This window comes from Carassius auratus, unplaced genomic scaffold, assembly GCF_003368295.1.
Source record: "Carassius auratus strain Wakin unplaced genomic scaffold, ASM336829v1 scaf_tig00012192, whole genome shotgun sequence".
NCBI classification, from domain to species: domain Eukaryota; kingdom Metazoa; phylum Chordata; class Actinopteri; order Cypriniformes; family Cyprinidae; genus Carassius; species Carassius auratus.
Window position 1 is genome coordinate 41,074 of NW_020524268.1, and position 13,691 is coordinate 54,764.

Here is a 13,691-nt window from a genome sequence, read left to right on the forward strand (position 1 = left end):
ATAAGAAAATTATTATTAATATTATTAAATTACATTATTGCATTATTAATAACTGAGCATCAATAATAATTGCTTATAACTTAATTATTTCTGAAACAATGTGTGGCACTAATGACTGGAGTAAATAAATTTTAAAATATTAATCTTATAAATATTTACTAATAAATATACTGTTTTTACTGCATTATTAATACTATTAATGTTACATAAAATATTAAGAATTAATATAAACTGATATATATATATATATATATATATATATATATATATATATATATATATATATATATATAATTTTTATATTTAATGATAGATAGATAGAAAAATAAATATATAATTCTAATTAATATATTTTATATAATTATATAATTTCAGTTTAATTATTTCAGATAGAAAATAATGCCAAACACAAGCATTTCCTCTAGCTGTCTCAGACTTTTGGACCCCGCTGTACCTCAAACCCCTCTCTTAATTTCAGAGAATGTGATCTACCGAGGCTCTAAAAATTTTTTTTTTTTAATCCAGTAGACGGTGGGAGAATTTGATCTTTAATACAATGTCGGGGCTGCGGCAGAAGCTATCATTCCACGAAGTGTGGCAATAACTCTCAGTTGTGTTCAATGAGGAGAGATCAGTGGGCCTTTAAAAGACACCACTCTTTTATGTTATATTCATGCCTTTTTTTTTTTCTCACAGGCCAGCTTTTTAAAAGCACCACTGTATAATTGATGTGTTTTTGCAGGCACAGGCTGAGCGCAGACAGCGGGCTATAAACCCTTCTCAACAACATGTTCCTCTACGCCTCCTCCTCCCAGATGGCCTCCCTCTATCTCTCCTTCTTCCCTTCTCCATCACACATGCACTCACTCTCTCTATATATATACCTCTCATACATATCTCTCCCCTCTTTCTTTCTCCCTCCCTCTTTATTTCTGTCCATGAGGACTAGAGGTTAAAGACTAAATTGGTCATCCTCAGGAGAACTGGGTGATTTGTGGCAGCGTGTCTTAGTTTGAAAAAGAGAGCGTAATTATGAGTACCTCACTGATAAAGGACAAAAACCTGTAAAAAGTTCAGACAGGACTATAATGTGTGAATGAAGGTTGGAGAGAGAAAGCAAGTGTGCAGTTACTGTACTACATAAGGCTGGGTGATTTATATAGAATTTTCCCATTTATGTGAGGATTTATTGGGAGAAATAAAGAAACAGCAGGAATACACTGGAGAAAAAGGCTTTGAAACCATTTTCACTCAGAAATTGCTAGTAAATTTCACAAGTAACTACAAAGAAATGGGGGTTCACATTAAATTAAAACTCAAATTTTGATGTAGAAAGACTGAAAACCTATTCTAAGACATTGAACTAATATAAAGTAAAAATATATATAAATATTCCAATATTTATATTTACATATTTCCATTTTTGTACTTGTATATTTCCATTTTTTTCTATGTAAAAAAAATAGAAATCTAAATTATTTAGTCCTATAAACATAATAACCTGATCAGTTTATCTATTTTAATTTGAGCATATAACATAGTAAAAGTATTTCAATTTGTTTCACACTTTTGTATTATTATTATTATTATTATTATTATTATTATTATTATTATTATTATTATTTATCATATAGTTGTTGCTGCACTTTATAAAAGTCGAAACATTTGATCAAGATTTTAGGTGTTTTTAGCACTTGACAGCTTATTAGTATAGCACACATAACACTAGGCTTTTAAAAAAGTATTGCATAATTATTCTTACACAATAATTCTAATTATACATAATTATTACATTAATATCTGCTGATTGGCAGGTCAGCCACCATAAGCGGATAGCAGACCTTTTTTCAAAGCAATAATCCTTTGAAATGATAATATAATACTCTATTAAAAGGAAGCAGTATAGAGTCTCCTTGGCCTGTCCTACACGCTAGATTACAGTAATCTGTCCTCACACACTCTACCTGCTTCTCTTCACCTATTGGTCAGTGCGGCTGTAATGAGAGCAGGGGGCTAATGCCAGAGAATAATGTTTTTATGAGCGACAGCAGAGGTCGGAATTAATGGCTGATGGAAGTCAGTCCCGAGGGCATACAAATGGCTCCCTAATGAAGCTTGACATTGGTTATAGGTTATCAATGTGTGTGTGCATGAGACGAGAGAGAGAACAAGACGGGGAACGGGCACGGAGCGAATTTAATGTGCGTGCAAGAGCTATGAAAATTATACTTGAATTCACTGAGTCATTGGTGTAAAATGTCACATGGCATTACATTTATGTACTTCTGTCTGCACCTGCTAACTATCCTACTCTAGTTCGAATGCTATAAATATTGATATCAGGCATGAATATTCCTCTTTTAACGTGACTGACTACATGAATATGTATAGATATTGCTGCGGGGGGATGATATCACACAAGGTAATAGGTATCATGCCACGGGAAAAATAGGATATGAAAAATAAATGACTACTTTTTGACTTTAAGATCACAGCAAAAAGAAGCATAATGTATTTATTTAATATTAATAATTAGTATTTATACTGATCAAAACTTGTAGCTGTTGAACTTTCTATTCAACAAAGAGTATTGAAAATGTATCATGGTTTCTACAAAATTCTATTCACTATCCACACTTATCAAGGCTGCATTTATATTATAAATACAGTAATATTGTGAAATACTGTTACAATTTAAAATAACTGTCACATCAGAAATCATTGTAATATGCTGGTTCCTAAGAAACATTTATAATTATAATCAATGTTTAAAAAACTATTTTGCCGCTTAATATTTTTGTGGAATTAAATATTAATACTTCTATTCAGCAAGGATGTATTAAAACATATACAAATTTGATTAAGGATCGCAATGTTAGATGCTGTCAATACATGTACTGTCAAAAATGTATTGTATGTATGCTAGAACCCTACTCTGTTGCAGTTTTAGACATAAAACAGCAGAACGAGATGAACCCAGAAGAACGAAAATATCCTAATGTTAGCACAGTGCTGGTGAGCTTCTCACTTTAGTTCCTGAGACGAGAGCCGCTGGATTAATATCTCTCTCCTGTTGGCCATTTCACACCAGAATGCTTTCACAGCAAAGCTCGGAGGCATGGGGGGAAAAGCAGCTGAGAAGGAGTTTCACATACAAGCAGTGCACACAGAAGAGCATGAATTAGCGAAAACCAATGGGTTTTGTGTTTGTAGTGCTGGGAACATCATGATGCACAAAGACACACTATCTTGTTTTATCGCTACTAAAGCTGTTGGATCAGTAATCAGTCAATGAAACTGACAGAAAACCTGCTAGGACACATCTACAGTATATAATTGATTATCTGGTGTTTCCTCAAAAGAATCATTAATGAACTCCTTGTGTTTCAGAGTACAACATGAAGTCGAAAAGACATGAGGGTCTGTAAAATTGGCATTATTTTTTACTTGCGATTGAATTATTCTTTTATGCTTTGACGTTGATAAAACCCACATAAATAAAGTCCGTGCTGTCACTCCTGATCAGATTCATGCTGGAACTTCCAGGTTTTGCATGGTTTCTAGCTGGTCTAGATGGTTGATTAGCTGGACTGTCAAGTGGTTTTCAGCTGACAGACCATTTTGGTTAAGTTGGTTTGGTTTGCAACTAATGAGGTACTAAAATCAGCCTGACCACCTTGCACCATTATGATGACAGGGGGTGAAAAAGAAAGAGAAAATGAGGTGACATAAACCGGTGGCTTTTCTTTCTCTGTCAGAACTGTAATTAGAAAAGCCGATGTGACCGGCACTCGGACCCGTTGATCAGAGGACGAAGAGAGAGAGAAAAAACAGCAAATGAAAACAAGAAAAAGAAGAACAAAGCCAGGAACAGAACACGACGGAGTGAGATGGACAGTTTAAAGAGGAATAGAGGAGGTACAAGAAGGTTAGTGTGTGTGTGTGTGTGTGTGTGTGTGTGTGTGTGTGTGAACTTGAGGGGGATATTTGCGAGACATGAGAAATGCGCTAATAAGCTGTTTATTAAGGTCTTCAGACAGAGGACCACGTTTCACTAAAGCAAGGACGTGCATCAAGTAGAAGCACTTTTCACTCTCATAGAGGAAGATGCCCTTCAGAATCCTGGAATTTATTAACCACACACACATTAATGCATAGACACCAGACTATCAGAACAAAATAACCTGCATAATGAAAGGAAACTTGGCATATTTATCAGAAAAGAGTTCAAACCAAGACCAATTTCTCTCGCTCTCTCTCTCTGTGTGTGTGTGTGTGTGTGTGTGGATAATTTTGGCAATGTTCTCTAAAAAGGTGCATAAACTCAGATCAATGAGGCATACGATATTTAGTAATAATATAGCATATGACAATTATTTACAATTCGTGTAGGCTGTGTAAAAAGGTAGGAGGAAAAAAATCCCCCCCATAAAGTAAAATAATAATAATAATAATAAAATCCCCTGGGAAGTTATACTCTCTGTAAGCATGTTCAGGAAAAGGAAAATCCTATCTCTATCAAAAGGACCAGAACGCAACATTTCTGTACAGTAGTAGTTTAAGTAGCTTTATACAAAACAATTATTATATGTAGAATAAAATACAAATACATTTTTTTTTAATTATTAGGTTATTTGGTTTAAATATAAATTTGATCTAATTTGTCCAAAATATTAGTCAGACTAGGGTTGCAAAGGGCTGAAAAATGTCCAAAAGTCGGCGAAATTTCCAAATATTATAACTATAATTTTTTTTGTTTGTTTGTTTAACAGTACTTTAACAGAAATGCCTTCATGTTATATTGAAATTATTGTAAATACAAGTTTCCTAATCAGAAATTAAACGTGAACGGTCTTTCTAGTTGTAATTACTACTGGGAAACAATTATAATTTTGATACCCGAGTTGGATGGGACATAAACTTTAAACATATTGGAGGGGACAACAATTGCTGCTGCCAATGCTATTCTTTATTAGTTATTTCCACAACTACATCATTTTGTCGCTAAAGTACTGTTTATAGGCTTTATATGATGAATCATTTGACGCATATTGTATGTTTTATAAACATTGAAATAAGCATGTATTTCACAGAAATTCCAGAATTGTAAGCAAGCTGGCTATCTAGCACAGTGCAAGTTTATGTAGTTGTCTACCGATGGGAGGCTTCGCAATCACGACTTCATAAGTGGGAAATAGGAAATTTGCCATAGCACGTGAAGGCAGCTACTGTTATATTTTGGGGAAAGAAGTGTGGGATTATAATAATTTTTATTTGAAAAGTACTTCACTTGGTAATTGAACGCATAATTAAATCAGGCAAAATGTTAAATAAAGAAAACACATGGGATGTGTAATATGTACAACTTAAGTGAGTGGAAATATGAGTCACTTTCTGTTGAGTTTCTGCGGATTTCACATGTGTTTGGACGTACACCATCACCAGTGACCTCGGGCTATATTAATTCTCAACAGTAGTTAAAAACTTATGGATTTATTTTGAATCACCATCACAAGCACTGTATCAGTCAGAGAGCCTCTGGGAATGTCGCTCTGTGAGACTTTATTAGAGCAGCGAGGAGTTTTTCATTGCGTCTACAGGAATAGTTGACTCCACAGTGTCACACACACCTTCTAAAAATATACACTTGCAAGTTCACTTCTGTCATTCTCTGCCTATGTTCCCCCACAGACAAACACACACACACACACACACACACTAATCCATGTGATTGAAGAGCTCTCAGAAAGGTAATTAAATTTGCCAATGATCCGCTGCGCTGGGTACACAAGCCTGCGTTCTGTGGAGGGGAACAGCGGAGCAGGACCTCAATAATAGCAGAAAGCTCATTCATCAGCGCAAGTAGAAGATGCCCTCATATTTCACTACAGCTTTTTAAGACACTGCACGAGGCTGATCTATGTGGCCTACACACTTAGAGAGTGCAAGGTTTACTCTGCAACAACAGACCCTCAGCGTACATTGACATAGCGGTTAGCGAACAGTTGTATTGTTTGTTTTGTGTGTCTGTGTGCAGGTTTTATGTTTTTGGAATCGACTGTGAATACCAGCAGCTCAGCTCAACAAAAGTGCATATGCTACGATAACTTAGCTACATTTTACAGTAGCATAATATTAGCTCAAAGTAAATTTACAGGGACAACCAACTTCCTAGACGGTGAGTGTGATTTCACCAAGAACAACATATTCCTGGATGAACATCCTTGTTGATCCTGGAACAACATTCCAATCAACCAATCAAATTGGAGATATACGTTTTCAGGAAATATCTGTTTTAGGCTTTAAATCAGGGTTAGGTGCTTCTTCACTCTTGTTAATCAGCTATCATTTCCCTCTGATTTTAGGAATAAATTATGGGTAGGGACTGGGTTAAGTCTATATTTTTGATTAAGATGTTGATCCAGGAACACGTCTTACTTGGCAGAATCATGGTGACCATTACTAGACAATGTTTTTGTTGTTGTTGTTGTTTGTTTGTTTTTTGTCACATTTATGAATGCTCGGTTTACCATGCACTCACATTTTCTCATTGTAAGTAAAGATGCTACGCTAACTTTTACAGTAGCATAATATTAGCTTTTTTTTTTTTTTTTTTACTTAGAAGCTTTCTAGTGAACTACATTTCTAGACAATTAGCATGGTAGGATAAAATGTTTTTTGTCACATTTATACCAGCCTACAGTTGTTTGTTTTATTCTTAATTAGTTTAAGAGATTCTCCCAGCCTGGTGCTCAGTTGGTTTTGCTAGCCTGCTAAAGGCCTGCTCACACCTAGATAAATGTTCAGTTGAAAATGTATATAAAATGTATGTTCAAATCATTCAAATGATCAAACAGATCAGCCTGACTACACTAGGAGAACCAAATAAGACCAGAAAACAATCTTAGACTGGGTTAAGCTGTTATGCATAGAGTATTGAGTATACATCAAACTGTAATCATTAACAGTGTTTATATTTCGGAATTCTGCCTTATTTTAGTGATTCAGTTCATTTGGGTTTTCCATGTAAATGAACCAGCCCCAAACAATCTGCTAAATTATTTTCCATTATGTTTTCAACAATATTTAGTTAATCTACCTTTTTTTGAGCAGCATGTTGTTTCGCATCATTTTATGTGTTTAGATGAATTTTAGCAGTATGGTGTTAAGGGGTATATAATGTTGAATTCAATGCTTACAGAAAACTAATTTGTCATTTAGCCTTTATCTGAAATGCCATTTTTTTATATTTTGTTGTCATATTTGTTGTAGCTTGTCCCATCTCCTTAACCACTACACAATACCACCCATGCATCTGTTCGCTGAATAATTCTGGTCATTATTGTTAAATTAATAGCATGTGTTTAGGGTTACAGATAATATGCGTGGCCTCTATGCATTTGTGTCTTATTTTGTGTGCGGATGGTGTCACTAGCCACTGCTGCCTGGTTTCTAATAGATCGGCCCATTTAGCATTTATTAGCATGCATTAGCATTCATTAGCTCCATTTCCAGCACCGATGGCAGTGATGGGAACTGCATCTAACACGCCTTTATTCCAATGAGAGTGCAGGGTAAATGGATAATTGATTTTGAGAAAGCCTTTTTCGACAAATCATAAATGAACTCTAAGTAAATTGGGCAGGTTGGAAAGGTGCATAATGGGCTGGGGGAAAGAGAAATATTGAGAGATTAGATTCTTGGCTGTACTCATTAGTATAATTTGCTTAAAGCTTAGCCAGATGTGGAAAGCACAAAGCTTAAAAATGCTCTTACAGTTCTTTCTCTTTCTTTCTCTTCTTGGAATTGCTTATGTCATTTGGTGCTATGGTGCTGTTTTTAGGAAGGTGCTGCCAAGTGTCTGTTTTAATATTTGTGTATGAGAGATCAGGATGCTGTCTGTTCCAATAAATAACTGCCTCTGAAGTAACTACAATTTAAGTGTTCTTCACACTCACTCTGTTTTATATTACCTCTAATGCAAATATGGATATTTTAATTTTCTTCTCAGTAAACACATTTCTTATTAACTTTAGGTCATTCATAATATCAAACCTGAGTCCTTGTGAACCAACAGCTTGTATACATTGTATATTTTAAGCAACGGCACTAATTTTTGCACCATGTTTTAGAGCGAGGTTTTTATTTATTTATTTAGGTTTACCATATTTGCATATATAGATATATACACACACACACACACACACATGCTAATATTTCCTATTTATTTGATTATATGTTATTTTATGTTTTTTATATAAATTGTAACGTGTACAACTTGCAAATATTTTGGTAAATCAAATTTCTTTAGTAGAGATGCATTATATATCAATACTATACCAGTTACCTTGATTTATTTATTTATTAATTAAAATAAAAAATAATAAAAAATATATATATAAAATATATATATTATATTTTTTATTATGCATGCTATTTGTTCTATTTTTAATTTTATTTCATTTCATTTCATTTTATTATTCTATTTTATTTTATTTTATTTTGTGCAAGTGTCCTATTTGTACCGTATCAGTATATCAGTTAGCAACATTTATTTACTCATAAAAATATCATTTATATATATATTTTTTAATTTCATTATATTTTATACTTTTTAAGTGTACTACCTTTTACTCTATGGCTTTAACCAAAATATGTTTCATGTTTGGTAGAAATGCACAATATATCAGTACCATATCAGTTGGCAGGTTTTTTTTTTGTACATTTTGTGTGTTCATTTTGCATGACCATTTCTATTGTATTGTATTTTAATTGGTTAATTTCTATTGCATTAATAATCAGTTCCTGATTTAATATCTGTTTTATATGTGTGGTCTTTGCAATACAAGACCAGCAAAAAGTATTAATAATGCAAATAAGGTTCAAGTTGAGTGTGAATTTGGAGCTTCACCAGGACCACCAACACAAGGTTAAGTGAATAGTGCACTTCAGTGTGGGAGACAAAAGATTTTTTATCATATTTATTATCAAAATTTGCACTCATGTTTATATAAGTCTCACTAGTGTGGCGTGGGCAACAAAGCCCTTTTACAACTCATGGTTTGGACAATTCAGTGTCATGAACATGACACTTCCTGCAAGGGCATTAACAGTTTGGAAGGTGTAAAGACGTGAGTGGATCTCATGAAACATGTCTGAGTCACATCAGAAGAAGAAGGCAAGAGAGATCCATCTCTTTAATAGATTACAATTACAAAAATCACGAGTGTTCTGTTCTAAACAGCAGATACAAGAAGCGAACGCATCCAAATGAACGAAAGGCTCACGCAGAGTGAGCTGAATGATAAATGATAGCGAATAGTGAAACAAAGAACAAGTCATATCCTAGGGGCGTCATGTAACATCAGAAAAACGTCACTTCAGCTAGCATTTCGCAATTGATTGACTGTCATCCACGCTCGTCTCTCCCAAAAAATTGCCAAACTGGGAAAGAAAGCGTGATTTGAAAAGACTTCAATAGCTTTTGTCAAATCAAGCCTCGATCGGTATGATGAGTCACGCAAAGGGAAAAGCGATAAATACTGGGCCTGACTAGAGAAGTGACAGTGGGTTGGCAAATTTTAGGCCATTTCATTCACCCTTTCCTCCTTTTTATTCTTCCCTTGTCTTGTTAAAGTGAGCACAATAGAGTTTCCTGCCTCCCTCCCACTTTCTCGGCTCTATGAATATCTCTGCGCTCATCTCTCTATGCAATCTTGGCGTAATTCAGATATAACAAATGCCAGCTTGTTCTCTTTCATAACTTCCTTGTCTTTCATTTCTCTATTATGCTGTCACTTTGTTTTATTTGACTGTCGATGTCATTTTCTGCCTGTTTGCATTTATATTTTTGTGTGCAGATGAACCTGATAGCCCATCCGGATGAAGCGACACAAAGCAAAGATGACATTGATTTAACTGCTAGCGATACCCGTCCAGTGAAACTTGTGTTACTGAATTACATGCACACTAGGTCGTCGTGTCCCTATACACTGATTAACTTACTTTAATTAGAATTATAATCCAAGCACTTGTGCATGAAACACAAGCTCAGTTTCTGGATTCAGAGTCATGGGCAGATATTGATCTGTCATCGTACACATCATATTGACGGTGGAGAACAATGCACAGGATTGTTGATGTGATGTATTTTTTCAAGTAGTGGCTTAAAGACTTAAAGGAACAGTTCACCCGAAAATAAATATTTAAATCATTTTGTTCTAAACCCTTATGGCTTAACATATTCTGTGTGTACACTAATAGTCAAAGGTTATTTATTTATTTAGGGAAACAGGAATATTGGCAAATATTATTACAATTTAACATAACTACTTTCTATTTTAAATATATTTACAAATGTAATTTATCTCTGTGATCCAAAGCTGAATTTTCACCACCATTATTCCAATCTCCAGTGTCACGTGATCCTTCAGATCCTTCTTTCTTTGTTAATTACCCTAACCTTTTGAATGGTAGGGTACATGGTTTCCACAAAAATATTAGGCATATTAAACTCGTATAACATGGAAACTCTAGTAATATTTGCTGAAAATTTAGTTTTGCTTTCACAGCATTCTAAAATATATTAAAATAGTCAACTGTTATTTTAACTTATAATCATATTTCAGAGTATTAATATTTTTGCCTCAGTAACCATAAGTCTTTTTTTTTTATGTTATCATTTCAAACTTCTGACCGGTAGTGTATGTCCTTTGCCTATAAATGAGCGTCATGTTTCTGATTTCTGCTGCATCCTAGAAACACGTGACATGTTCTCTGCAAGCAAAAGCCACAAAACCACAAAACACATGCACATATGGAAAACATTGTAAAAACAAGTTTACTCACGCATCCAGCTGACAAGTAAACCATCCCGCTGGGACTGAGGTCAAATATAGCACAGGCTATAATAAAGCTTTGCTAAACACTGCTGTCGATCAAAATCTTTACAAAAGAGAGAGCATATGTGAGCAGGGTTTTATTTGTTAACAGAACTGTTTTTGAAAGAATATTTTAAGTAAACAAATCATTCAATTGACTTGTTCACTCCATTATTTACTGTAGTTAATTTGTTTCTGTCAAGAAATATATTTTTAAAATATATATTTTGAAAGAATCGTTTGAGTGAACGATTCAGTGAATCACTCAAAGGCTATCATTTGTCATTACCAATTAGTGAAGAACAAATCTGAATGAATCTTTTTGGTGAACGGATTTAAAAGATTCATTCATGAATCAAATGGCCTCCAATATTGTGTGTGTGTGTGCGCTCCTGTTTTTGTGACATGTCAGAACACAACTTTGTATAATGACATGGGTATGACACAGGTATTACAAGGAGAGGGTGACTTATGAGGACATAACCCATGTCCCCATTTTTCAAAACGCTTATAAACCATACAGAATTAGTTTCTTTGCAAAAGTAAAAATGCACAAAGTTTCCTGTGAGGGTTAGGGTTAGGTGTAGGGTTGGTGTAGGGCCATAGAATATACAGTTTGTACAGAATAAAAACCATTACGCCTATGGAATGCCCCCACTTTTCACAAAAACAAACGTGTGTGTGTATGTGTGTTTGAAAATGAGCGTGTCCTTGAGTCAAGCTGGTTGGAGGAGAAGATCAAACATGTTGGGATTAGTGGACATCCTAACATGCTGATCTCAGCGCTAGCTCATCACATCCTGGCCAGAACAGCATCCAAACACATCCATCACATGCCGTACCTTTATCTTTAACACTCATGAACAAACTCCCTCAGTTCTTGGAACTAGTACACACTCGCTTTCTGACACACAAACAAACAAATCCATGATGGTTTGGACAGCTGGCATGACGTCTGCAGTGTTTGCGTACTGTATGTACATTGTGATCTTATTCCTCAGAATTTCATTATAGTGGTTTATTGTGAACAATATAAGCAAGATTTAGATTATATAATGTGAACACTATAATCAAGATTCGGATTATAATCAATAAACATGCTTGAAATGGATTGAAAGCAAATATATTGTGACATTTTCATCTCCAACCTTTTACTCACATTTGGCACTTGGTTAGTGTTAATTCTGGACTCTGTATGCAAATGTGTGTGATGCATGGTTTTCAATGTACTTTAAGTGGGTCACTGTCTGTCTCTATCCGCACCATGGCAAACAGAGGGAGCCGTGCTGTCATTTCCTCTGCAGCAAAACCCAAGAGTAATTTCATGCCTTTCCAAATGTATTTATTTGGATGAGAATTATTTAATTTATTCATTTATTTAATACCATTCTCAAGCGCAAATTCAAAAGTACAGCTTGTTTATTGCATGTGGAAACGGGATAAACACAGTACAGAAGGTTCTGTCTAACTCATGCAGTATTTAATCTACTCATTTCTGTTGCTGTCAGAGCCCTGGATTGCAGCCACCCTTTGTCAGGAGCGGGTGTGAAGAAGACTCTTCCGCTGAAGAAGCTGGAATATGAGAAGCTGCAGTGGCCCAGATTAGACATGGAACAGGAGATGATGCTCAACAGCCACATAGCGAGCTCCCTTTGGAGGATGAACGTAGGAATGCATGTCGGCAATCACCTCTGAGACATCTGCTTTTGTGTGGGGGTCAAAACATTTCAGCATTTTTTAGAGATCAAGGACATTGACCTTTCACTAAGCACAACATTCAAGGGATGGTTCAATCAAAAATGGAAATTCTGGCATTACTTATACATGCATTTCTTCCTACTGACTTGACTTCCATTTTAAAATAATAATAATAAATATAGCTGCAAGCAGCAATTACGGGGCCAAGCACTCCAACGGCAAATGTAGGAGCTAAGCATGGCATGGAGCATCACACCAAATGCATTAATGAGCAATAACAGCAATTTTATGATTATTGTAATTGAAATGGCTAAAAAAGTTATAAATACCACCTCTAGTAGCATGATTACTTGGCTTATCAAGTTTGACCAATAGGTGGCACTGTTATAAAATAAATTTGGTGTACTCTGTGTTACTTTTCAATGACACACACAAAGTTTGGTGTTAATATGCCAAAGCATTCCAGAGATAAAGCCTCAAGTGTCATTTTCTCATTGTGCCTCAACTTCGTCACTGTGGTATGAAATCCATAACTTTGTGTCAGCACAGTCTGAAGATCATCTGATTCAATTTTGGTGAAAATTGGACTAATGGTTGATGAGGAGTTCGAAAAAGTAGTTTTTCAACATAAATCAAAATGTCGGACCGGAAGTTCAGCTTACTCTGGCATATTTTGTATCTATGTTGTCGGCATAAGCCAGGAAATATTTTGAGACCAGTTTCGTTGCAATAGGCTAATGCATTAAAAAGTTATTAGCATTTTAATAAGTGTAATTATTCATAATTAATGAATGGTTTATTACTCTTGACAAATAAGTGGCGCTGTTACCAAATTTATGTGGCATGGTCAGTGTGAGGTGGCGATGACACATACAAAGTTTGGTGCAAATATGTCAAAGTGTTGCAGAGATACAGCCTCAAATGCATTTTGGCACCCTTCCAGCAAATTCGTTGATGCGCTAAATGAGAACCGTTTCTTATATCGACACGAAATCCATAACTTTTTGCCAGCATGGTCTGAAGATGATTCACTTCAAATTTGGTGAAAATTGGACTAACGGTCTAGGAGGAGTTCGAAAAAGTGGGTTTTCAACATTAAGCAAAATGGCAGAC